Below are 26,950 nucleotides of genomic sequence, written 5' to 3'. Positions count from 1 at the left end.
CAGGGACAGACGAAGAAAGGCCACATTCGCTCACATCCACTCTCTAGCTGTCATGTGTAATGCACCGACACCACAGACCCCTATTCACAGCCAGGGCCCCACAGACTTTCCCCAGCCGTTTCACATGCCCTAGTTCATGCACCCTGTACCACCTCACCTCCTCAAGACTGCGATCAGAGCGGGAGCAAAGTATGGTTGGATCCTTAATGCAAGACGGTCCTCGAAGATGATTTACTCGTATCACGTCCGCTAACGATGATCCAGCCTCCCTGCTGGTGTGTCTTCTCCCTCGCGATGTTATATCCAGGCGGGGTTACTGAAAGTCTCTCTCTCTCTCTCTCTCTCTCTCTCTCTCTCTCTCTCTCTCTCTCTCTCTCTCTCTCTCTCTCTCTGTCTGTCTGTCTGTCTGTCTGTCTGTCTCTCTCTCTCTCTCTCTCTCTCTCATCTGGTTAATGAACGTCAGGAGGATGGCCAGAGGCTGCTGGAGTGTGTCGTGCGTCTCAGGCTGACGTCCCGCTCACCTCACGCTGAAATATTGATGCTCGGAGTCGTGAGACACCATGCCAGGGTCTGGACGGGGAAATACTTCAGGCAGGGAGCTGTTCCAGGAACAGCAACTCCAGGGATTTGCTTTAGGCAGCCGAGTGCAGAGGGTTGCCCAGGGTCTGCTCCTGGTACAGGGAGGGAATCAAGGATCTGCTCCAGACAAAGGAACGTAGGAACCTGCACTTAACACAAGGGACCTGCTCTCGGTAGAGGAGGCTCAGGGAGCTCCACCAGGCACAGGAAGGGCTCAAGATCTGCTCCACTCAAAGGAATGTCGAAGTTTTGCGTTATACACCGAGGAGTGCAGGGAGCCTCTCACAATCGCAAGAGGGTTATGGAACTGTTAAGGCGTATATGAGTGTCAGGGATCTGTTCCAGGCCAAGGATCTACCGCAAGTGAAGGAAGGCAGGAGATCCGCCTAGGATTAATAGTACCAGGGATTTGATTTAGGTCTGGGAGTGCTAGGGATGTGCTCCAGGCACAGGATGTGGCATGGATCTGCCCCGGGGCGCAGAAATGCCAGAGCACCATAGTGTCATAAACCTGTTCCAGGCACAAGAGTGGCAGGAGTGTGTTGTCAGCCCTGAAGTGCTAGGGGTCATCTCCAGGTACAGGAGTACTCGTCAAGTGTGTGTGTGTGTGTGTGTGTGTGTGTGTGTGTGTGTGTGTGTTGGAAGAGGGTGGTCTGCTACAGATGTGTGATGGAGAGATATATGATCTGCTACAGGTATGTGGTGGGGAGGCGATCCGCTACAGTTGTGTGTTGGGGAGGTGGTCCGCTACAGTTGTGTGTTGGGAGGTGGTCCGCTACAGTTGTGTGTTGGGGAGGTGGTCCGCTACAGTTGTGTGTTGGGAGGCGATCCGCTACAGTTGTGTGTTGGGGAGGTGGTCCGCTACAGTTGTGTGTTGGGAGGTGGTCCGCTACAGTTGTGTGTTGGGAGGTGGTCCGCTACAGTTGTGTGTTGGGAGGTGGTCCGCTACAGTTGTGTGTTGGGAGGTGGTCCGCTACAGTTGTGTGTTGGGAGGTGGTCCGCTACAGTTGTGTGTTGGGGAGGTGGTCCGCTACAGTTGTGTGTTGGGGAGGTGGTCCGCTACAGTTGTGTGTTGGGAGGTGGTCCGCTACAGTTGTGTGTTGGGAGGTGGTCCGCTACAGTTGTGTGTTGGGAGGTGGTCCGCTACAGTTGTGTGTTGGGAGGTGGTCCGCTACAGTTGTGTGTTGGGAGGTGGTCCGCTACAGTTGTGTGTTGGGAGGTGGTCCGCTACAGTTGTGTGTTGGGAGGTGGTCCGCTACAGTTGTGTGTTGGGAGGTGGTCCGCTACAGTTGTGTGTTGGGGAGGTGGTCCGCTACAGTTGTGTGTTGGGAGGTGGTCCGCTACAGTTGTGTGTTGGGAGGTGGTCCGCTACAGTTGTGTGTTGGGAGGTGGTCCGCTACAGTTGTGTGTTGGGAGGTGGTCCGCTACAGTTGTGTGTTGGGGAGGTGGTCCGCTACAGTTGTGTGTTGGGGAGGTGGTCCGCTACAGTTGTGTTTGGGGAGGTGTCCGCTACAGTTGTTGTGTTGGGAGGTGTCCGCTACAGTTGTGTGTTGGGGAGGTGTCCGCTACAGTTGTGTGTTGGGAGGTGGGGTCCGCTACAGTTGTGTGTTGGGGAGGTGGTCCGCTACAGTTGTGTGTTGGGGAGGTGGCCGCTACAGTTGTGTGTCTTGGGGGAGGTGGTCCGCTACAGTTGTGTGTTGGGGAGGTGGTCCGCTACAGTTGTGTGTTGGGAGGTGTCCGCGTCAGTTGTGTTGGGAGGTGAGTCCCTACAGTTTGTGTGTTGGGGAGGTGGTCCGCTACAGTTGTGTGTTGGAGGTGGTCCCGCTACAGTTGTGTGTTGGGGAGGGTGGTCCGCTACAGTTGTGTGTGTTGGGGAGGTGGTCCGCTACAGTTGTGTGTTGGGAGGTGGTCCGCTACAGTTGTGTGTTGGGAGGTGGTCCGCTACAGTTGTGTGTTGGGAGGTGGTCCGCTACTGTTCTGAAATTAACTTCACTCATAATTTATATTTGATTTATAACCCTTCCGGTATGTGTCATTTAGTTGACTGTGGCAACGCGAGAACCATCGTCTGGTACCATGACTGCTGAGAGAGAGCCACGGTATAGCACCATGACTGCTGAGAGAGAGCCACAGTATAGCACCATGACTGCTGAGAGAGAGCCACAGTATAGCACCATGACTGCTGAGAGAGAGAACCACGGTATAGCACCATGACTGCTGAGAGAGAGAGCCACGGTATAGCACCACGACTGCTGAGAGAGAGAACCACGGTATAGCACCACGACTGCTCAGAGAGAGAACCACGGTATAGCACCATGACTGCTGAGAGAGAGAACCACGGTATAGCACCATGGCTGTTGAGAGAGAGAACCACGGTATAGCACCATGACTGCTGAGAGAGAGAACCACGGTATAGCACCACGACTGCTGAGAGAGAGAGCCACGGTATAGCACCATGACTGCTGAGAGAGAGAACCACGGTATAGCACCATGACTGCTGAGAGAGAGAGCCACGGTATAGCACCATGACTGCTAAGAGAGAGAGCCACGGTATAGCACCATGACTGCTGAGAGAGAGAGCCACGGTATAGCACCATGACTGCTGAGAGAGAGAGCCACGGTGTGGGACCATGGCTGCTGAGAGAGAGCCACGGTGTGGGACCATGGCTGCTGAGAGAGAGACCACGGAATAGCCCATGACTGCTGTAGAGAGACCACGGTATAGCACAATGACTGCTGGAGAGGAGAGAAACCACTGTATAGGCACATGGTGCTGAGGAGAGAGATCCGGCCCCATCAGACCATGAACTGCTTGACGAGAGAGAACCACGGTATAGCACCATGGATCTGCTTGAGAGAGAGAGCCGGTGTGGGTCCATGGCTTGTGAGAGGAGAGCCACGGTGTGGGACCATGGCTGCTGAGAGAGAGCCACGGTATAGCACCCTGATGCTGAGAGAGAGAACACGGTATTGCACCGATGGCTGCTGGAGAGAGAGAGGAGCCACAGTAAGACCATGGCTGCGAGAGAGAGAGCCACAGTATAGCACCATGGATGCTGAGTGAGAGCACGGGTATAGAACATGGCTGCTGAGAGAGAGCCACGGTATTGCCCATGGTGCTGAGAGAGAGAGAGAGCCACAGTTTAGCACCATGGCTGCTGAGAGAGAGAGCCACGGAATGCACTATTAGCTGCTGAGGGAGAGAGAGAGAGACGAGATGAGTGAGAGAGAGAGAGAGAGATGAGGAGGAGAGGAGAGAGAGAGAGAAGAGCCACGGGTGTGGGACCATGGCTGCTGAGAGAGAGCACGGTGTGGGACATGGCCTTGCTGAGAGAGAGAGCACGGTTGTTGGGACCTTGCTGCTGAGAGAGAGGAGCCACGGTATAGCACCTGACTGCTGAGAGAGAGACCACGGTATAGCACCAGGACTGCTGAACGATGAGAGAGCCCGGTATAGACCATGGACTGCTGAGAGTGTGAGCCACGGTGTGGGACCATGGCTGCTGTGAGAGCGCCTCGGTGTGGGGACCAGGCCTGCTGAGAGAAGCCACGGTTGTTTGGGGAACCATGGCTGCTGATGATAGTGGAGAACCACGGTTATAGCACATGACTGGCTTGAGTGGAGTGAGCACGGTAGTGGGACCATGGCTGATGAGAAGAGAGCCAAGGTTCTTGCAGTAAGCTAATCCTGTAATGGACTGGACATTGTTGCAGCTGCTGCTTCTCAACTTGCCACATTGGTTGAGAGAGGTGGTGTCTGGGTCGGGGTAGTGAGGTTGTGTGGGAGCGATGGTGTGTGGTAAGCTGGCAGGGTGGACGGCGTGGTGGAAGTTGTCATCGTTGTCGGGAAGTGTGGAGGGAAGAAATGTGGTCCTAGTCGTCTCCAATAGATCGATGGCGGCCATTGGTACGCTGCCCGCAGGCTCAGACATCCCAGAGAAATGACATGATACCTCTTGCTTAGGCTCATGGTGGCGAAGCTGAGGAGTCGCGGAGGAGAGCGGTCAGGGGGTGTCCTCAGCCGCCTCAGGGCCAGTGTCCTCAGCCACCTCACAGCGATCGTTCTCAGCCGTGTCACAATGGCCTGGTGTGTCCAGACGTAAGCATCGGTATGGTGGTCCACACATCACTGCGTACCTCACCATAAGTTACATGAACAATATATCCCGTGTTCCTGTCTTACACGGACTACGGCGACATGCTTGAAGGAAATAAGACGTGTTTCTCAGTCCGTGCAGCTGTGCCATGACTGTAGTGTGGAGGTATGAAGGCGGCGACTTATGCCATGTGGCCATTTTTCATGATATACAACTTGGAGGGTATTGCATGTCGGCTCCGACTGGCTTCAAGACGCAAGTGTGCAGTTTCAGATAACGTTGCCCAACGCGGGTTGAAATGTACAACTTCTGTATCTGTATGACAGGGTCCTCTCTCCACAATATACACACACACACACACACACACACACGCACACACACACACACACACACATATATATATATATATGTGTATATATATATATATATATATATATATATATATATATATATATATTATTATTATTATATATATATATATATATATATATATATATATATAGGCAGAAGATTTTCATCCAGACATGTTTCAGTAAAGACCATAGCCTAAATAGCGTTAATGAGTTTCGTTTTGGCCTTTTCTAATTTCCGAAATGGAAGTGGAAATTCCTAAATGCCATTTTCGTTACATTTTCAGAACTTACACAATCAGCTAACGTCCTTCCTACGGCATCGTCAGACTAATCAAACCGAATTTGATCAAATCTTGAAAACCGTGAAAATGATATATGTCCAGAGAGGCGAACTTTGATCCTGGAGACAGATGTGAACTGCATTACGACGGGAGGAGAGTGGGGCCTGTACGTGTAGGTCATCACATCTCACACGGCAAGTCGGCGACATGGAACCTTGTGTGCTATGATGATCTCTGACGGCTGGAGGAGCCAAACGGTTGAACAGTAAGCGATGAACAGTCATACGGGACTTGAGTTACAGTAACGTAGTAGTTGACGTACGACATACTTTAACTAAGAGAAAACTAAGCTGTTGACTTGCTTAGCTATGCACTTGTTTACGGATTTTGTTAATGATGTTTTCAATGGTAGGTATAAGACTATTCTTATACCTGTCTGTACGAGCTGTGATGATACATGTATGAATCAGTAGTACATTGCCATGTTGCCGTGTACGCTGCCGTTGTTGGTCGAAGACGGTTGAGTGAGATAAGGGCCTCTTGCCAGGGGTGTAAGACGGGCCCAGAATGATTCAGCATGCTCTCTTCTGCACGCTTTCCTGCCGGTCCTTCTGTGCATATGCCTGTAAGAAGGAGGACCAGGCTGGGGAGGCGTGGGTGAGCTTAGGTAGAATGAAGATGGTATAACCATTTCTGTGCTCAGATGATGGAACGCCGAGTGATTTCAGTTGACGGAGAAGGTAAAGACGGTACGAGGAAGATTTGATCACTGGTGACATGTGAGCTCAAATTGCACATACAGATTCTAGACCAGTGCTATGGCCCGCCTCGACCTGTGAGTCTCCAAGACCTTTGGCTCTTAATTCTTACTCTTTTGCCTATTTTTACCCTCCACTAACCTCATCCTCCCTCGGCCTGATCTCCCTTAAATCCCATTCCTTCCCCTGTCATAGAATTCTTCTAGTTTCTCTTTACCACCCGTCCTTCCATTCTACTTTCTTCTTCATACTTCCATGATCAATTTGTTCCTCTTTCCGCTGCTTCCCCTCTCCTTCCTCTTGTTTCTCTCCTCCCGCCTACCGGCTCTCACGTCTCCCGTCCTCAGCTGCCGGAGTGCCTCCCCTCCTCCTCCCGCGCCACAGGATCTGTGAGGCAGGCAGGGGTTAAGGCCCAGGAAGTTACCGCTGCAGATTTATTCCCTGAAGCAATGACGCGGACCTCTCGGTGTTGAAGGTGTTTGTGTGAAAGTTTTGACGAGAGAGAGAGAGAGAGAGAGAGAGAGAGAGAGAGAGAGAGAGAGAGAGAGAGAGAGAGAGAGAGAGAGAGAGAGAGAGAGATTACCATTTGTGTTACGGTAAGAGAATTTTACACTCGTATTGTCTTGCCTTTTAAACTTGTATCTCTGTATTACACCTTTACTTTTATGTACGTATATACATACACATGCACCTCAGCCTAGGATAGGTGCACATTAATCGACCGGCTCCAAGGGGAGAACGAACACCTTGTTGGGTGTGGGTCAACTGCCACGCCTAGGATTCGAACCCATGTGAATCTAACCCTGAGTTGGTCCGTACTGGCACATGGTCAGTAGCGCTAACCACTACACCACGGGTGCCCATGTGTGTGTGTGTGTGTGTGTGTGTGTGTTGCAACAAATCTGCAGTATTAGGGGACCTGGTGCCCAGTTGTGGACAGAGTTGTCAGGACTGGAGGTGTTCCACGCTGTCCTCCACACACCTCCACCACCACCCAACACAGAGGCACCCCGAACGGTGTGGTGTATACCGGGAGCCTCCAGCCTTACCCACGGTGTAACACGCTCGTCTCTCATGTATCACAACTCCATTTTCTCAGGAGATATGTATGCATGAATAAAGTTCACCGGGAATGTTTTATGCAAAGGTTGTCTCTTTCCAGGGTAATATGAAGGGATTTTCTTGATGGGAAACTCTTCTGCACTGATCAGAAGTTGAACTGGTTCCCCATCCAATGTTTCTCTAGGGATGGAGTGGATAGTGGCGGGACGACCCGTGCAAGGGTAGAACATGAGAATTACGTCATGTCTATTATGGACGTAGAATCCCTCACGACATGACCACATCTGCTGTCGGTGTATTATGAGTCCTAGACACCTGGAGAGCAGTTGCATTTTCTTCTCAGGATCTCTCATTATTATGGGCAACTTACACTAGAAGATAACAGGTCAGATGGTCACGTTACACTGTCTTTATCCTTCATAGATATACTAGATTACAGGGAGCATCAGTAGAAGGATACATTCAAAATGACTGGTATATGAACCTGGTGAATGTGGTCAGAAGCTCCAAGAATGAATTAAGGACTATTCCTTTGGTCTGAGTGCTATCTACGACTGAACAAATGAATGACATTCAAAGCCAATTCCTCAGCAGTAGAGGCGTCACCAGCTATACCTGTCTCTCCTCTCTTGGAGAATTGTACTCGGACTCCGCCTCAGACAGTCCAAACCTGCCGTAAGAGATCCACTACAAGCAGCTGTGGAGGTCTCTGGCACATTAGGTCTCCCACCCTGAAGATAACGTGTGACAACACATGCTAAAGTCCCGGGATCTCGCGAGGTCACCTTACTACATCACTGGATCACGTCGAGGTTTACGATGACCACTGAACAAGATGGAGTTGTGTGTGTGGGGGTTGGTTGATGATCGGTGGTGAGAGCTACCAGGGTTCCTCAGAACCTTGCCCTCACAGCAAGGGTACAGCACTCATGGTACCTTCACTGTAACGTACCACCAGGGCTCTCATCAGATACAGCACCAGTCCGGCTCCTATGGTACCCTCACGTGAGGTACCACCATGGTATAAGGAGTGCAGTGCAATAACTCGTAAACCTGACGGTAAACGTCATAGATCATAACACAATGAACATCCACAAACACGGCAGGTGGCTGGCTGCCTTCAAATCAAACACAATCCCGTTGACATTTCAGTGTTGTGATGAATCATGAAAACAATGTTTTCTGTAAACACGACGCCTAACTATTATTTTCGTTCTATTAATTTGTGTGTGTGTGTGTGTGTGTGTGTGTGTGTGTGTGTGTGTGTGTGTGTGTGTGTGTGTGTTTGAGTGTGTTTTCCTTGTTAATGACGCCTTGTGCTCAGTCATGATAGGCGACGACGCACTTTTATGGAAAAAATCACCTATTTCAGTATTTTCTTAACATAAAATCGAGCTCCAAGATCATAAAGAAAACGAGACGCGAGAGAACGACTGATTCATCCGAATGATTATTATCAAAGGACACAGATATCAGGTACCAAGGCCACTGGCAACGCTGCTGGAACAAATCTCCCTCTGATGATTCCTTTTGACTGGTAACGCTGTGCCCAACATTCCAGCAAAATTAACTTAAGTTTATTTCGCGCGACGTTCTGTGCGGACGATACGCTTCAAGCGCTGCTCTAAATAGCGGCTCTTGCAACACTTTCATGTACCGTTCTCGCAACACAGCTCTCGCTCACGGCAACACAACCATTAAGTTGTGACGGCTCTGGTCCAGTGTGTTAGCGAGCGGAGGTCTAGCAGCGTGAAGGTCACACTTATATCCTAATCTCTATAGTGACCCCGGTGTTGTACGATCACACTTGGTCGTATACAGCATAGTGACCTCCGGTGTTGTACGATCACACTTGGTCGTATACAGCATAGTGACCTCCGGTGTTGTACGATCACACTTGGTCGTATACAGCGTAGTGACCCCGGTGTTGTACGATCACACTTGGTCGTATACAGCATAGTGACCTCCGGTGTTGTACGATCACACTTGGTCGTATACAGCATAGTGACCTCCGGTGTTGTACGATCACACTTGGTCGTATACAGCATAGTGACCTCCGGTGTTATACGATCACACTTGGTCGTATACAGCATAGTGACCTCCGGTGTTGTACGATTACACTTGGTCGTATACAGCGTAGTGACCCCGGTGTTGTACGATCACACTTGGTCGTATACAGCATAGTGACCTCCGGTGTTGTACGATCACACTTGGTCGTATACAGCATAGTGACCTCCGGTGTTGTACGATTACACTTGGTCGTATACAGCATAGTGACCTCCGGTGTTGTACGATCACACTTGGTCGTATACAGCATAGTGACCTCCGGTGTTATACGATCACACTTGGTCGTATACAGCATAGTGACCTCCGGTGTTGTACGATCACACTTGGTCGTATACAGCATAGTGACCTCCGGTGTTATACGATCACACTTGGTCGTATACAGCATAGTGACCTCCGGTGTTGTACGATCACACTTGGTCGTATACAGCGTAGTGACCCCGGTGTTGTACGATCACACTTGGTCGTATACAGCATAGTGACCTCCGGTGTTGTACGATCACACTTGGTCGTATACAGCATAGTGACCTCCGGTGTTGTACGATTACACTTGGTCGTATACAGCATAGTGACCTCCGGTGTTGTACGATCACACTTGGTCGTATACAGCATAGTGACCTCCGGTGTTGTACGATCACACTTGGTCGTATACAGCATAGTGACCTCCGGTGTTGTACGATCACACTTGGTCGTATACAGCATAGTGACCTCCGGTGTTGTACGATTACACTTGGTCGTATACAGCATAGTGACCTCCGGTGTTGTACGATTACACTTGGTCGTATACAGCGTAGTGACCCCGGTGTTGTACGATCACACTTGGTCGTATACAGCATGTATACGACCAAGTTTTCTAACATTAAAGAAAAGAATTCGTTTTACTTAATAAAGTTTTTCTCAAAAGTTTACATGACGTCTTTTATATTAGTCGTTACCACGTTCCATAAACCAAAATGGCAGATGGTTGTCAACAATATTATATCCTTGCACAGCCTCTGTACACTACCCACAGCACTGTACACTTACATCTGTACACTGCCCACAGCACTTTACACTTACATCTGTACACTACCCACATCACTGTTCACTTACATCTCTGCACAACCCACAGTATTGTACGCTTACATCTGTACACTACCCACAGCACTGTACACTTACATCTGTACACTACCCACTGTATTGCACACTTACATCTGTACACTTCACACATCACTGTACACTTACATCTGTACATTGCCCACATCACTGTACACTTACATCTGTACATTGCCCACATCACTGTACACTTACATTTATACTTTAAACACATCACTGTACATTTGCATTTATATACTAAACACCACCGTACACTTACATTTGCACATTAAGCACATGTACACTTACATCTGTACACTACCCACATCACTGTACAATCACTGTACAATTTGTGCAGTAAACACATCACTGTACACTCGATACATCTGTATACACTTACATATGTACACTAAACGCATCACTGTACACTTACATCTCTACACTAAGCACATCACTGTACACTGATATCTATACATTAAGCACATATCTCGGGCAGGTTCAGGAAACCTACAGTAATACTTTACCCTTCAAGAAATTCTTCTGTATCGTGAGTGTAAGGTACAGCTCCCGCAGTGACTCCAAACTACGTGGATACCTCTATATAAGACGAGGTGCTGGGTGGCCTTAGAGTGATGACAGGAGGTGCTGGCTGTCCCTACAATGATGATAGCAGGTGCTGGCTGTCCCTACAATGATGATAGCAGGTGCTGGCTGTCCCTACAATGATGATAGCAGGTGCTGGCTGTTCTTAGAGTGATCATAGCAGGTACTGAAGGTCGCCGTCGTGATCATAGCAGGAGTTGGCTTTCCTTAGAGTGATCACAGCAGGTGTTGGCTGTCCAAAGAATGATTATTGCTGGTGGTGGCTTCCCTAAGAGTCATCACTGCAGGTGTTTAAAGTCGCTATAGTGAATATAGCAAGTGTTACTCTCCTTTGAGTGATCACAACAGGCCTTGGTTGTCTCTACATTGATCACAGCAAGTTCAGGCTGTCCATAGAGTGATCATAACAGGTGGTGAAGATCGCCAGAAGGAAAGGACTGTCTCTTGTCGAAATAAGTAGCTCACAAGAAACTCAAAGGATCCAAGTTAAGTGAATTAGGGTAAACGTCTGAGTGAAACTTATGTTGTAGAAAATAGCAAAAGGAACCCTAGGGTGATTTATAGCTAGGTTAGAATGATCATAGCAGGTGTTGGCTGTCCTTAGAGTGATCATAGCAGGTGTGAGCTGTCCTGAGGATGATTATATCAGGCACTGATTGTATCAAGGGTGATCGTGGTTGGTGTTGGCTGATCATAACAGGTGGTGGCTGTACCTAGCATGATCATAGCTGGTCCATAAGGTTATCATAGCAGGTGCCGGCTCTCCTGAGAATGATCTAAGCAGGTGCTGAGGGTTCCATTGTTGATGTGGCTGAGAGCCACACGGAAAGTGAATCACGAGAATCAAACATAATCCCGAATCACATGTTCTCTTGTGATTTATCTTTGTCTATCTATCTATCTATGTCTGTCTTTCTGTCTGTCTATTGGTCTATTTGTCTGTCTATCTGTCTTGTGTTAAGATCTTAAACAAAAACGGTGTATCGTTTTTCTTCTTTTTTTCTCCCCACGATAAATTCAGAGAGGGAATAACCAAATCAGTTGCAGCACAGTGTAGCGCACACTCTCCCCAGGACGCCGCACGCGCTACACAAGATCCTAGATTAATAAAGGAGAAACTGCCACTCTGCCCCAGGGTGTAAAGTGCCAGATGGGCAGGACGGCCTGCCACCAGCACTGTGTGCCTCGGACGGGAAGCTGTGACGTCAGAGTACTCATTCCCATGACGGGAAATGGTAGACACTCGACCACCCCTCACAACTCTGGTATGACACATAAAAACCCTCGCTCAGGATTTCAGGAGAAATAAATGACCATCATAAGTGATGTTGAGACCGGGGTGGTATTGCTCTCTGCTGCAGCTGGCAATATTTGCCTCAGTATTCCCAGCACTGCTACACCGTTGGCTGCTCAAACGACCTGTTTTACATCCTCGCCAAATTTTCACTTTTGATATTTTCGCTTTCGTGGGGTAAGGAGCACGAGAGACCTATGCGTTCATCAGCACCATGTATACATGGGTACTTCTGTGTATCTGCCTTCCTGTGTGTGTCATTGTGTACGTGTATGTTAACGTGAGTGTGTTTGCGTGTGTGTGTGTTGGTGTGATTGGCTATTTTTTCTGTACGAGGAGGGAGATGTACACTCGTGGGGCCCCATCACTTGAACGTAATCTACTATCATGTAACATTTTAAACTGATGAATGCTTTCTACATTAACCATATATTTAGTCATTCTGTTCCATTCACCCATCACTCATGTAAAAATACTCCTTTAAATCATTTTTTTTTTCTTAGCAAGTTTCTTGTTTATGGTTGAGTATGCGTCCGGGAATGTGAAAACTCAGACCTATGATCAGCCAGATTCAGACGCTGACCTGCGACTTGGCTGACAGGCTGAACGAACTCTTGACGCCTTTTGTTCCGACCCGCTACCGTCTCTCGTCTGCCACCGGCTTCATGAACCTGACTTCGACCTCTGCTGCAGTCATACGTAATGCACCATGGTTTCCCTCGACCTCTTTATTGACAGCACGTCGTCCCCCGTATCGCTCCAATTCGCTCTATTCCTTGCATGTCTCACACCCTCCTGCATGTTTAGGCCCCGAGCCCTCAAAGCATCTTTTATTCCATCTTTCCAATTCTTCTTTGGTTTCCCCTTCTTGTTCTCTCCACATCTGACACATAAATTCAGTCTTACATCTTCGCTCATCCTCTCTTATATTCAATCCATGTCAGCACATCCTCTTCAGCCCTCAATTCCATACCCCTCTAACCATCTTACGTTTCTGTTTCCCTATCATTGCTTACTCGATCACCCCCCCGCACACCACATAGTTTCCTCAGAAATTGTATGTTCAACACATCCTCCACGTTCTTTACTTTCATATCTAACACACACGCCTCGCATCCATACAGCACCAACAGGACTACCATATACATACTCATACTTGCCTTTAAAGACAGTGACATTATATGTTTTAGATTTAAGTTCAAAACAGACAAACATGGGCCAGCAGGCCTCCCTGATGGCTGTCTTCCCCATGTAACTTTCTTTCCACACATACCTCAACCACCCCAGACCTTTGTCCCCCAACCCAGCCTGTGGCTCACTTCAGCTCTCATGGTTCCATTCGCCGTCATATCCACTCCCAGGTGTCTCACCTTCTACGAGTTCTCTCCATTCAAGCTCATACTCCAAATAACCCGTCGTTCTCTGCTAAAGTATATACATAGGGTAATTATGGAAGGCACTCCTGTACCCTCATATACTGGTAATTATTGTTAGATAAGGAATCCTTTAAAAGCGTGATCAAGACATGAGTGAGTACTTAGTTATGACTTAGGTGCGAGAAATGTGAAATGTTGTGTGTCAGATGGAGAAACTGTACATTAGTGGAGTGAAAGTCAGCAGCCCACGCGTGCGTGAGACTTGACAGCCACTGAAGCGCTGGGTCGCGGCGCGGTTCATCATCAACCCCTTCGACACCCTGGCGGATAGTGCCGGTAATGCCTCCCTGACCGGTGGCTGCCTTAGAGAGAGAGAGAGAGAGAGAGAGAGAGAGAGAGAGAGAGAGAGAGAGAGAGAGAACATCTTGGTGTCCCACCCACCTGGTATAAAGCGACGAGGTGTGATCCTTCTCATGGATGCAGGTGTGAGGAGTGTGTTCCACATGTGACTCATTGTCCAGATAGGGAGGCCTACGCCAAGGAATTGTGATGGGAAGCCCAGTCCCTCTACCACTATAGATCCTCGACGATGGTTGGTGGGATGTGTCGTGAAGACTTATATAACAACCTGTCAAATAATCATGACCACACTGGCACTAAAAGCATACCCTCCGTCAGGGACCTAGAAGGAAATGTGTCATTTACCCTCGAAGGAAAACATAATTGGCGTACGCAACTTTTCTCCAGTAAGAACATTACAGCTCATTGTAAACACTGTCTACAGGGATGTGTAAACCGCTCGTCTCTTGTTACATGGAATTAATTGCCAGTAATACTGTGTGGTCGTCCGTAATTGGCGTTGAGCACCAGCGAATCATGGGGTTCTCTTAGGGTATACCATGTTCTACGAGGCTTCTTTCCTTCAGAATCATAAAAGGGATTCACTTTTAACAAGACTGTTCATCCTGATGCTACCTACACGACTTGAATGAGAAAGAAATATTCTAGAATTTCAGTAAGATGACATTTTATGGTATAATATTTTGTTCCATGATAATGATGGCTTTGTACACACCACCGCAGGTTTTGCCTGAGGCCACAGTGGTTGGGTCGGTTCATGAATGATATTCAGTTATGTTCAAACGCCTCCTGCTACATAAGCGCTCCAAAATCATAACCATTATTAGCAATGATAAAAATAATAGAATATATCAATAGTATACTGTATCATCCTTCATAATATCACTAATGATGATGATAATGATTAGTGTAGAACCCGAGGGCTTTGACCTCGTACTGGACAGAGATACTTGCACATTCGGTACTGCTACAACTACTGCTACTACTTATGAAAATAACTATGATAGAAATTCAAACGCTAGCTTGACGAAGGAGACATTACGCTCTCAATCGAGCCATGAGTTACGGAAACGGTGACTCCATTCAAGACAACGGAGCTATGGCAGAGATCATGAATAATTTTTTTTTCATTTTTTGCGTTCGCATTTAGGAAGGACGACGCAGCCCATGTCCCGAATCAAATACCATTGCTAAGAGAGGAAAACGTTCAGCAACATATTGACATAAGATATGAAGATATACTGTCAGCAGTGAATAAAAGGAAAGTAACTGAAAAGGCAGACACAGTGAAACTTTATCCAAGACAAGCAAAGAGGCGAAAAATTTTATAATTACGCCCGTAACTTTTTTTTTTTCCAGCAAGTTATTTACTACAGAAAAGTTTCAGAGTGATAGCAGTCTGCCAGTGTAACACCGATGTGTAAAATTGGTAATTAGTCGCTGTGATCGTAAGATTAGCTTAACGTCTGTACTTGGAAAACTTATGGAATCGTTTGTAACGGTCGGGACAAAACTGTAAACCATTAGAAGACTGTCACTTAGATATACTACGATTCTCAGCATGTATTATATGATGGTATCGCTCATGCCTGATCTAGATCTGTTAGATTTCTCGAATGGTATAATCAAGTGTGATACAAGTGATAAAGTAAAACAGTTGATGCCATCCATTTAGATTTCAAAAAACGCGTTCGACAAAGTTCCGCATCAATATTGTTCGCAGAAGATGAGTCACTGGGGGGGTGTAATTACCTGTTTGAAATGTGCCTCGTCTGAAAATACTCAGTGTTAACGCTCAGAGTATACGCAGTAAAACTGAATTTTCAGCATACGGAGTGATCTACCAGTTAAAGTGGTTGAAAGCAGTAGTATAGATACTTTTGAAAATGTACGTGATAGATATTTCGCTTCAAGTCCACGACTTGAATTATTGGCGCCTTCTCAGTCACAGTGACAGCATGTCGATTATAATCTTGGAATTATCTGTGTCTTCAAACTTTTATCACACTAATCTGCTGATATCTTCCACTATCACAAACAGCCTCGAAAGGACCCAATAGTCTTTTGCTGTTTGAATTCCTTCATAATCGTTTATAACATCATTTGATAAACTATTCTCAGTTTGGTTTTCTATGAAATCGTTCATGTCTGACAGATATATTTCGTTTCTTTCATGATATAATCAACATGCAAAATGAAAGTGAAAGCATTGATGCTATCTATCTAGATTTTCAAAAGCGTTACTAAGAAAAGTAAATCATAAGGTTCAGATGGGGTTGTCTTTCGGTGGCTAGAATATGTAATGACTGGCTGTAAACACAGTGTAGTGATTAACGATCAAACCTCAAAATGGTTGGACGTAGCAAGTGGTGTTCCACGGGGATGTAGTTTTGGACCGGGTCTCTTTCCCATATGCGTTAAAGTTAATGATATTTGGCTAACGAAATTCGTAGATGATACCAGGATGAGATATAAGTGTATAACTAAACTTCTGCAGCACTGAAATGACGTAGATGAACAAATGGACTGGGTTCATAGGTAGCAAATGAACTTTAATATCTGTAAGTGCAGAGTTACATGTCGGTAGTAAAAACGAAAAGTTAAGCTACAATATGAATTCTGTTGAGCTACAAAATGTAAGCAAGGTGAATGACTTGGACATGATGAAATCTCTGATGACCTAAAGCCAAGTTAACAGTGCATAGCAGTTGTAAAATGAGCGAAAAAGTTTTTCGGATTCAGAGATAGGGCTAGGGAGAATCATCCTCACTCTTTACATTTCATTGCTGCGACGCAATCCTGAATGATGTGCCTCAGTTTTGGTCACCTAACGTGAAAAAGACATAGACAGAATGGAAAGAGTACAGTGTCGAGCTACCATGATCATTGACAGACTGAGAAACAGCTATGAAGACTGCCAGAAGAGCCTATATCTGCTTAGCTCAATAAAGAGAAGGTTGACAGGTGGTCTGATCATAGTTATGTCTTTGATAACGCGAGCCAGCAAGTTATCTAGGGCGTGATTTTTCTGACTTCACTTGTAGTTATGAATACAAACTTGTGGGCAATGTTTTAACGCTTATGAGTACATTTTCATCAAGAGGATCATTAACAGATGGAATAATTTAATGATCATCGTGGCTTAAAACAATACTATAGGTAAGCTTAAGAATAGACTTGATAGATATTTCTCTTCAAATCCATGATTATCAATTGCACCGTTTCATTATAATCATCTGTATGCCTTTCTACTCTTACCAGATCTATGTGAGTTTGTGATGTCTATTGGTATTACAACCTCGAGAGGATCCGGTGGTCTGTTGCTGTTCAAATTCCTTTGTAATCATTTTGTTAGTTTGTATATTACTGATCCCATTGATCTTGTCATTGGTCTTATTGGATTATCAAGCTTTTTGTGTCTTAACGAAACCACGAAATAAGAAAATGTTGGATCCTGATCACTGATCTGTTTGATGAGGTCATCCCTTCCTCTCAGTAATACTGTGAGTTGTTTGTTGGACTCTGCTAACTTGAACTGTTGGGTTAGTACATAATTCTCTCTTTGTATCAAGATCATTCAGCAGTTCAAAGATATTTTTCTTGTAATTTCTCTTGTTCATTTTAGCTGAAGCATTTGACTTGTCAGCTTTTGTGATGTAGGTATCTTTATCCTTTTTCAGATTCTGAACCGTCCAGGACAGGCACTATCTCTTTTTCCAGACGACGCATAGTACGATATACCACCTATAAGGTCTGTGTTATCACCTTTCTTTTCGTATCTGGATCATGTACTTATTTTCACTTGAGCCTTTCTTCCACTAAGGACAAACGAGACTATAACCTTGCACACAGTGAGTGTACTCCTCAAGTGTCTTATCTAAGAGGTAGACGACACATTTAGTCGTCTAGTGACTGTTGTCCATCAAGTTTTCCAGTTTCTATTGATGTCTGGTTCTCTTTTTGTCATCTCCTGGGACACTATCCAGTAGCATTTGGCGTCTGTGAGTTTTATGATGATGCACATCACAGAGATAATGATAGACACAAAACACATGCTTTACCGTTCCACGAAAGTGTCATTGATTTTGTTCTAGCTCTCAGAGCCTTGATGTCCAGGTGGCTTTCACATACAATAACATTATGAAAAGCAACATGCTCATAATAATATTATTGGTAACACACATGAAAGGTTTGTGTTGCATGTAAGGGTTGTGATAGGTTATATGTTGGTCAGATTTGGAAAGAGCTGGAACGACAGATTAAACAACACAGATATAGTGTTAGAAGTGGTCACCCCAACAGAGCCTCTTTTGACCATCTTGTTTAAGAAGAAAACATGTTATGGACATATTAGATAAGATATGTTGGGGATGCATCTGTTCTCTGAAAATCATTTGCGACGTGATCTTAGGTTATTCGTCGGTTACAAACCTCTGTGTAGGTATGTTATCTGACATACCTACTTTCGTAAACCCGTAACTCATTTTGCAACTACAAAAACGCATCGTGCGTGCAAATGTCGTGGAGTCTTCTTGAATATCACGAACACGTATCAGAAACATTAACGTGAGCTGTGGGGCATTTGAGGCGATACGACCTGATCACAAGGTCTTGGGGGTTAACGACACCCTTTCCCCTTCCCCTACAACCTTGCCTCTCTGTACTCTGGAAAGTACGAGGTTTTGGGTCCACCAGGAGTCGTAGAAATTCGTCCCCGAACAATTGAAGATACTATCAAAAGAAATCGAAGTGAAGAAAGATGGAGAGTTCAGACACAAGGCCAACATACAGCAGACAGACTTGCTGTCGCGGGAATGAAGAAGGAACGAGGTACTACGAGCTGGAGAGACACAGCAGTAAAGTCAGCTGACTCCCATCTCAGCCGCCTGGCCAGTCACGTGCAGCCATCACTCAGGCGTACCCGGTGGTCACACAAGTTGTCCCCAGTGACACTGAAGGTGACGCTAACGGCTCAGCTGACGACTTGACCTGCGCTGCTGCTGCTGGGACCTTACCTTCCGTGCTGCTGGGACCTTACCTTTCCTGCTGCAGGGACTTTACTTTCCGTACTGCTGGGACCTTACCTTCCGTGCTGCTGGGAGCTTACCTTCCGTGCTGCTGGGACCTTACCTTCCGTACTTCTGGGACCTTACCTTCCGTGCTGCTAGGACTTTACCTTCCGTGCTGCTGGGAACCTTACCTCCACTACTGCTGCTGAACCTTACCTTCGCTGCTGCTGTTAGACCTTTCCTGCCCTACTGCAGCTGTTGCTGTACCTTACCGCCGCTGACATCACAATTACTGCTGAGCCTCAGCTGTGCTGACATCTCTCGTGCGGCTGTTGGACGTTACTTTCGCTGACATCATTGATGCTGACGCACCTCACCTTCACTGACATCCCTGCTGCTGCTGCTATACTTCACCTCCGCTGACATCACTTGTCACCGATGCAGGACTTCACCTCCGCTAACATCACTGGTGCTGCTGATGCTGGACCTTGCCTCCACTGATGTCACTGCTGCTGCTGTTGCTGGACTTCATCTCCACTGACATCAAAACTGCTGCTGATGCTGGATCTCACCTCTGCTGACATCATTGCTACTGCTGACGGTGGACCTCATCCGTTGACATCTCTGCTGCTGCTGAACCTCGCCTTCGCTGACATCACAGCTGCTTATGCTGTTGGAAATCATCTCTGCTGACACCACTGCTGCTTCTGCTGGGCCTCACTTCCACTGACCTCACTATTCCTACTGAGCCTCTCTATTCCGCTGACTTCACTGCTGCTGCTGGACGTCACCTCACCTGACTTCGCTGCAGCTGCTGCTCAACCTCACCTTGGCTCGTATCTCCCCACCAGGTTAGCGCTGGGGTTATCACCGTTGCTGTGTCAGTAGGGTGTTGGTGAAGATCGCTACAACTAATGCTCCCTGAAACTCTGTGGACAAGAGTTTGGGACGCACGTAACTTCTGACCATGTCTGAGACTGTCGTCTGTCTTGGTGCTGGGCCAGAGTGCACCACCACCGAACCACCAACACTGTCGGTCTACACGAGTGATATAGAAGGTCAGCACAGCTGTGATGCTCTCCAGACGATCTTCAAGGAAGACATACTGCAAGCAATGTACGAATAGATGAGAGAAAGAAGCAGAAATTTGTAGACAAATGAAAGTAAAATGATAGCGTAGTCGGTACCAAAAAAACGGAAATATATGTTGATGTTGTTGTAGGATAAGAAAACTTGAATATTGTTAGTTAAAAGATCCCTGATGAATCTTATGAAATGGCTTTACAGATGGAACAACAACGAATATCCAAATACATAAGTGTCTGGTGCCCAGTATTCAAGTATCAGAGACCCGTGTAAACCTTTTAATGATAAGACAACCACGCGTCGTACTATACTGTCGCCTGTCCTGACGTACGGAGATGAGTCCAGGACCCAGACGAAGGAAGAAAGGTCTACGTTCCAGGCACCAGAGATGAAGACCATCACGGCGATGCTGTGAAAGACAAGAGGAGACATGGCGAGACATTCGACAGCCAGACAAATAATCCAGGTACCAGGGCTGCTGAGGAGACTTGGGGAGAAGGGAACTTTGTTGTGCCTCGGTGAAGACTAAGGCAAGACTCTGCTTCCATACTCCTCAGCCAACTATAGAGCGTGAAGTAGAAGACCTAATCAGTAAGTCTGGAGAGACTGTAGATGGATTGATTGTCCATCCTCCCCAGCCTCTTCATTCCTTTCCCTACCACCATACACCATTCCCGTTGACCACCTGGACCTAGCCACATCCTTCCCTAACCTCCTCTCCCGTTTCCTGTCCCTCACCGACCCGTCCTCCCACCGTCACGTTTGAGTCTCCACCCTAACCCTGAGTCTGTCTGTCGGTGCGTCAGTCTACTCCCCTGTCTGGACCTGGAACGTATCTCTGTTATCGTTACTAACGCCACACGAGGTGATGATACGCAACCTCTGTGTTTATCTAACCTTTTAAGATTTTCTGAGCTCCTCAAGCACGCCATTAATTCATGGCAGAAATCTCTTCCACTTGCTGGAAATAGAGATAGCTTCACGTCCTCTGGTTTACGTCTGAGGTAAGCTACAGTCTTCGAGGAATGGTGGAGGTGATAGAACACGTCTCATGCCATACATACATACACGCGGCCTGGTGTCCCGTTTGGTGAAATCTTACAGGAGTCGAGGTCTGACAGAAGCGTAGTATTGTCGTTAGACTCGAAATGAGCGCAGTTTATCGGAAGCATTCTCTCTCTCTCTCTCTCTCTCTCTCTCTCTCTCTCTCTCTCTCTCTCTCTCTCTCTCTCTCTCTCTCTCTCTCTCTCTCTCTCTCGTATCAGCTACACTACCGCCAGTAATGTATGCCTTGAGAACAGTGCGGTCCTAGCAACTTATCGGCGCGGTGTAATGGTAGACCATAATATTCAGGGAAGGAAAAGTTCCTGCCTTAAAGTGGTCATGTTCCTTCGTGGGGTCTTGCTCTCTCAGGGAGGCTGGGCTCCTGCAGCTGTGCAGTACCGTCACTGTTGTGACGTTACTGGTGATCATGGTGATGGTGAGGAGGGAGTGGTGACGGTACTGGTGATCATGGTGATGGTGAGGAGGGAGTGGTGACGGTACTGGTGATCATGGTGATGGTGAGGAGGGAGTGGTGACGGTAATGGTGATGTGAGTGGCAGTTGGTGTTTGAAGCCAGTGTTGTCTGAAGTAATGACTAGTGATGTTGGAGATTGTCTGGGGTAATGACTAGTGATGTTGGAGATTGTCTGGGGTAATGACTAGTGATGTTGGAGATTATCTGGGGTAATGTTGTCTGGGGTAATGACTAGTGATGTTGGAGATTATCTGGGGTAATGTTGTCTGGGGTAATGACTAGTGATGTTGGAGATTGTCTGGGGTAATGACTCGTGATGTTGGAGATTGTCTGGGGTAATGACTCGTGATGTTGGAGATTGTCTGGGGTAATGACTAGTGATGTTGGAGATTGTCTGGGGTAATGACAAGTGATGTTGGAGATTGTCTGGGGTAATGACTAGTGATGTTGGAGATTGTCTGGGGTAATGACTCGTGATGTTGGAGATTGTCTGGGGTAATGACTGGTGATGTTGGAGATTGTCTGGGGTAATGACTAGTGATGTTGGAGATTGTCTGGGGTAATGACTCGTGATGTTGGAGATTGTCTGGGGTGATGACTCGTGATGTTGGAGATTGTCTGGGGTAATGACTCGTGATGTTGGAGATTGTCTGGGGTAATGACTCGTGATGTTGGAGATTGTCTGGGGTAATGACTTAGTGAATGTAAGCATTTCATGCCTTGCTACTAAGTAGGTAATAGCATCATCCAAAATGATGGATAAAGATGATCATAACATGAGCTTCACTCACATGTGGATCTGCACGTAATATCCTTGCTAGGACAGCCATCAGTTGTGTACAGTGAGCGAACATCTTCCTCCCGCTCTGGTCTGTACTCATCACTGTGTCAGCAGGAGATGTACACCAGTGACACGCAGTTTACGTTGGTCATGCATCGTTGATCAGTTGAACGACACTCGCTTTGATTTTGTATTCGTCCTCACACTTATCCCTGACGACCCTTCTCAGGGTGTCCGTCGGGGGGCACTACTTGTGCTGTCTTGCTTCACTTTAGTCCAGGGACTCCCCAACACGGGCCAGTGTTCCTCTCGAGCCGAGGCGCTTCATGGTCTGGGAATAATTCATTCGCATCCTTCGGGAGCGCTCGGGTCCTCCTCCTTAAAGCCATCCTGTACCTTCACCAGCGGCGAGCGCATCAGGTCGGTTTAGGACCACGTCTCGTGCACACACACGGTTTATCCCTGGGGCCTTTTCAACAGCTGACTCTTGCAGTGATATCCAAACATGCATAGTTTGTCTCTTCATGTTCAACCTGAGGGTGGTCATACAGGCCTGTGACGACACTGAGGAACTTAGAGTAGCAGTGATGAGGCAGCAATTACATGTGTTATTTGATATCACTGTCTAGATCTCTTCAGGTTATTAGACAAGCGAATGCAGCGTTACCGGACTCCTCCTGCAAGAGGTTAGCCTTGGCAAGGCTGTATCACTAGGAGCACAGTTTGGCCAAAGATCTTCTCATGATATCGTTCATTTCTAAAAAAAATCTGCTTGATTTATTTGGTGATATTATCATATTTGATGAAAGCAGATCAGTTGATGTCATCTGTTTAGAATTTTCAAAAAGCATTCGATGAAGGTCCTTATCAAAGGTTTTGAGCTAAAGTTTAATCACAAGGAATAGATGGGGTTGTTCTTCTATGATTAGGAAATAGCTTGACTGGCTGGAAACAAATAGTAGCAATCAGTGGTCAAGCCTCACAACACTTAGATGAAACAAATTGTGTGCCACAGGGGTCAGTCTTGGAGCCGGTTCTCTTTCTCATATATATTTTTGATATTAATAATAGGCTGCATTGTAAGATATCGATATTCGCAGATTATGTTAGATAGATCAATTGCTCTAATTGCATGTTTGCAACTTTAAACTGAAATAGACACTAATGCAGTGGGCTCATAGATGACAAATGAATTTTGATACTAGTAAGTGCATAGTTTTACATTTTGGTAGTAAAAACGAGAAGGTAAGCTTCAGTGCGAATTACGTTGAACTATGAAGAGGAAAAGACTTGGGCTTGATAATCACTTCTTAACTTAAGGCTTGATTCATCTCTGATGCCACTTGTAGTAATGAACACAAACTCGTAGGCAAACCTTTTACCTCGAATGAAGCGAAATACTTTTTCTCGTAAGCAATGTTAACATATGGGATGATTTACCGGTTGAAAGCAGTACTGCAGATAAGTTTTAATAACAGACTTGATAATTTTTTTGCTCCTTTTTTTTGCTTCTAGTCCACGACTAACATTATTTGCGACTCCTAAGTTATACGAACAATTTGCATATTTCTTTTTTTAATCATGTATATGGACATCAACGCTTACCACTTTTCTCTAAGTTTATGATATCTACCACCATCAACTCACATTTGCCTGCCATATATGTTTATGTTTTATCCACTACCTGGCGCAGGGTCTTCATGCCTTGCTCCATATTTTGAAGGAGCCTGTGTAGTTCTTCATTCCTTTATATTTTCTGCATTCATCGCTCTTCAAGGAGGTTGTGAACGATCTCTCGGGTTGTCTTCGTCGACTCTCGAGTGATGATCCCACAAGCCTCAACCACCGCGATAGAATTAGACTGTATGGCAGTGATGTTGGCGTCGGAAGCCTCACCTACCGTGGTAGAATTAGACTGTACGGCAGTCTTAACGGCCTCGGGGACTTGGGCCTCACTAGCCTGGCCTGCAATCTTATTTTCCCGGTCTAGGGCATATTTCTTGAGCAGGAGCGAGAAGAGCCCTCCTACCACAGCGGGCCCGGGTCTCCTCTCTCATGAGCCAAGTTGAGTGCCTCCCTCTAGGTGTTGAGGAGCCTCGCTGCCACCTGTATCCATGTCAGGGTCTTAGCCTTTTGTGGATATCGTAAAACCTGCCGAAGGTGACCTTACAGGAGGACTTCTTGAAGGTGTCACCGCGCGTCACTGGCACGGCTAGTGGCTGAGTGGGTGCATAGCCTCTACCCTCACCATAACACCTTCCACCAGCTTCTCCTCCAAGTTTATCGGACTAACACGCCCCACTCCGACGCGGGATATATATAGAACATCTTGGCCGCGTCTTCACTAACGTTCATAATACATTTTTCCAGGGAACGGTGTATCTGCAAGGCCAGATATCGCCCTCGGGGACTGCAGAACATGTCGAAGGTTTTCTTAATTGGGAATCGTCACTTGTCTTGGCTGCAGCCTCACTTACCGGGCGGCGGAGTAAGATTGGTACGAGTCTCTTCTGGAGCTGGATGACTCCTTACATAGCTCCTCTCCAGATCCTTCACATATGCTTCATGCCATTCACTGTGGAGAATGGCACCAGGAATGTCGTCACCGAGATTGTGGTCCCAGCACTCACAAAACCTCGAACGGATTCATTCGTCTGATCCTGTTTGAATCCTTTTGTTTTCCTTTTCATTATTGGTACAACAGTTCACTGATGATGCTGTATAAATGCCCAACAGGGAAAACGACAGAAAGTGAAACAAAATTCAGAGATCAAGGAATTATCGAAAATGTTAAGCTAGAAATCAAAGAGCATTTTCACAGGACAGCACCATCGAGCCAAGAAATGAATGATATGATATTGATAACCATCATCTCAAGAGTCAGAAAACTACTGCAAAATAATCACTGTGTACATATGGGCAAAATGAATAAGTGGGAAAACGAAAGAAGTCGAAATCTACAGCCTGGAAAATAGAAGAGAAAAATATATGATATACGCATGATAACAAAATAAATGGATAAATGATAATGAGCCTAGATCCTTTTGACAAGAATGAGACGCTGATAGTAAGAATGTGAGAAATACCAGGGATTATACCAAATGTATATAAAAAAACTGAAAAAATTACACGCAAGCTCTGAAAAACACACAAAAAGACTGATATTCATCGTACTTACAGGAGAGAGAGAGAGAGAGAGAGAGAGAGAGAGAGAGAGAGAGAGAGAGAGAGAGAGAGAGAGAGAGAGAACAATTACAGAAAACTAAAGAAAAACTATATGTGGCTGAAATCAATTTCGGATGAAGCCAGGACCGACTGATAACTATGTAATGAGCATGGCGGCTGAGGTAAACAGAATCATTCACGAAGCAAGACGTGTGGTGAGCGATACACGCGACCCATGCCTTTTGGCATAAGTTTTTCATAGGTACTCATAGGCAGGTACTCTCTCTCTCTCTCTCTCTCTCTCTCTCTCTCTCTCTCTCTCTCTCTCTCTCTCTCTCTCTCTCTCTCTCTCACTCTCTCTCCCTAAAGTGAGGCTATTGCAACATGATCGAGATGCCTGACGCAGCTCGCATCGCCTGCTCTCGGTGCCCCAGTTGACTCAGAAGGAGTGTCATCAGAAGCACCACTACCATAAGCGCGGTTCATATTTGTTTTGCGAAAATCTTGATAAGATGAGCACAGGCACAGGAAGAAAGCACGAAAGAAAATATATAGTCAAGCAGTAGCCTGCAGGTGTGTTATGATGGAATGAGCACATAGCGAGCGAGCGGCACGTATTGTGTACATTGGGATGAGGGAGCGAGGATTAGGAGGCAGAGAGGTAGTTTATGAGGAAGGCACGACCATAGAAAACAACGAGAGTGACCAGGTAGCTAGGAATGCTGGTAAGACTAAGGTAGGTGTGCCGTGTAGGGGGACAGTAGTCAGATACAGGCTCCGGGGGCTGAGACAATACGCAAGATGGTATCTCCCTAATTCTTAGTAGGGATGTGTCTTATCTGTAGCTCAAGCCTAGTGTCCATATAATGATGTTAGGACTGCTATATCTTCAACCATTTTTCGGTGCTCCCAGAATCTTTGGCCCTTCACCCACCTTATAACTCACATTCGCTTCCATGGTTCCATTCGCTGCCATGCCCTCTTCAGTGCCACTTCACTTCCTCAGTATTTTCTCCGTTCAAACTCACACCCCAACTGACCTATCCCTCAACTCTGCTAGACCTAATAACTTTGCTTTTATTCTCATTTACTCTCAACTCCTTCCTTTCACACACTCTTCCAGACTAAGTCACCAACTTCTGCAGTTTCTCACTCGAATCTGCCACCAGTGCTGTATCATCAGCAACCAACAATTGACATACTTCTCTGGCACTCACCCACTACAGATTACAAACTCTCCTCCCTCTCCAGGACTCTTGCATATACCTCCCTAACCTTCCATCCATAAAAAAATCAAACAACACTCTCCTCTCTTCCTTCTTGTACACATGCCTTACACCCTAAATTAAATCTTCTCACTGCTTTTAGCAGCTTTCCTCCCACACCGTATATTCTTAACACCTTCCACAAGGCATCTCTATCAACCCTGTCATATGCTTTCTCCAGATATATATATCATCCTTGGGGATAGGTTGAAAAGAACACTTCC

At 46.4% G+C, this 26,950-nt stretch overlaps 1 long non-coding RNA gene across 4 annotated transcripts in view; it reads left to right on the top strand.

Annotated features, from left to right (window-relative positions):
• Positions 1 to 26,950, top strand: part of LOC139751607 (uncharacterized) — a 292,242-nt gene that overhangs the window by 109,425 nt on the left and 155,867 nt on the right. For 2 of the 4 annotated variants that reach the window (XR_011713379.1, XR_011713380.1), the window contains exon 2: positions 17,582 to 17,652. The exons of the other annotated variants lie outside the window; for them this stretch is intronic. This is a non-coding gene — a long non-coding RNA (uncharacterized lncRNA). The remainder of the gene's footprint in view (positions 1 to 17,581; positions 17,653 to 26,950) is intronic. 4 annotated transcript variants of the gene reach the window in all.

Source organism: Panulirus ornatus, chromosome 11 (assembly GCF_036320965.1).
Source record: "Panulirus ornatus isolate Po-2019 chromosome 11, ASM3632096v1, whole genome shotgun sequence".
NCBI classification, from domain to species: domain Eukaryota; kingdom Metazoa; phylum Arthropoda; class Malacostraca; order Decapoda; family Palinuridae; genus Panulirus; species Panulirus ornatus.
The sequence above is the reverse complement of the archived record's forward strand: the minus strand, read 5'-3'. Positions and strand labels throughout refer to the sequence as shown.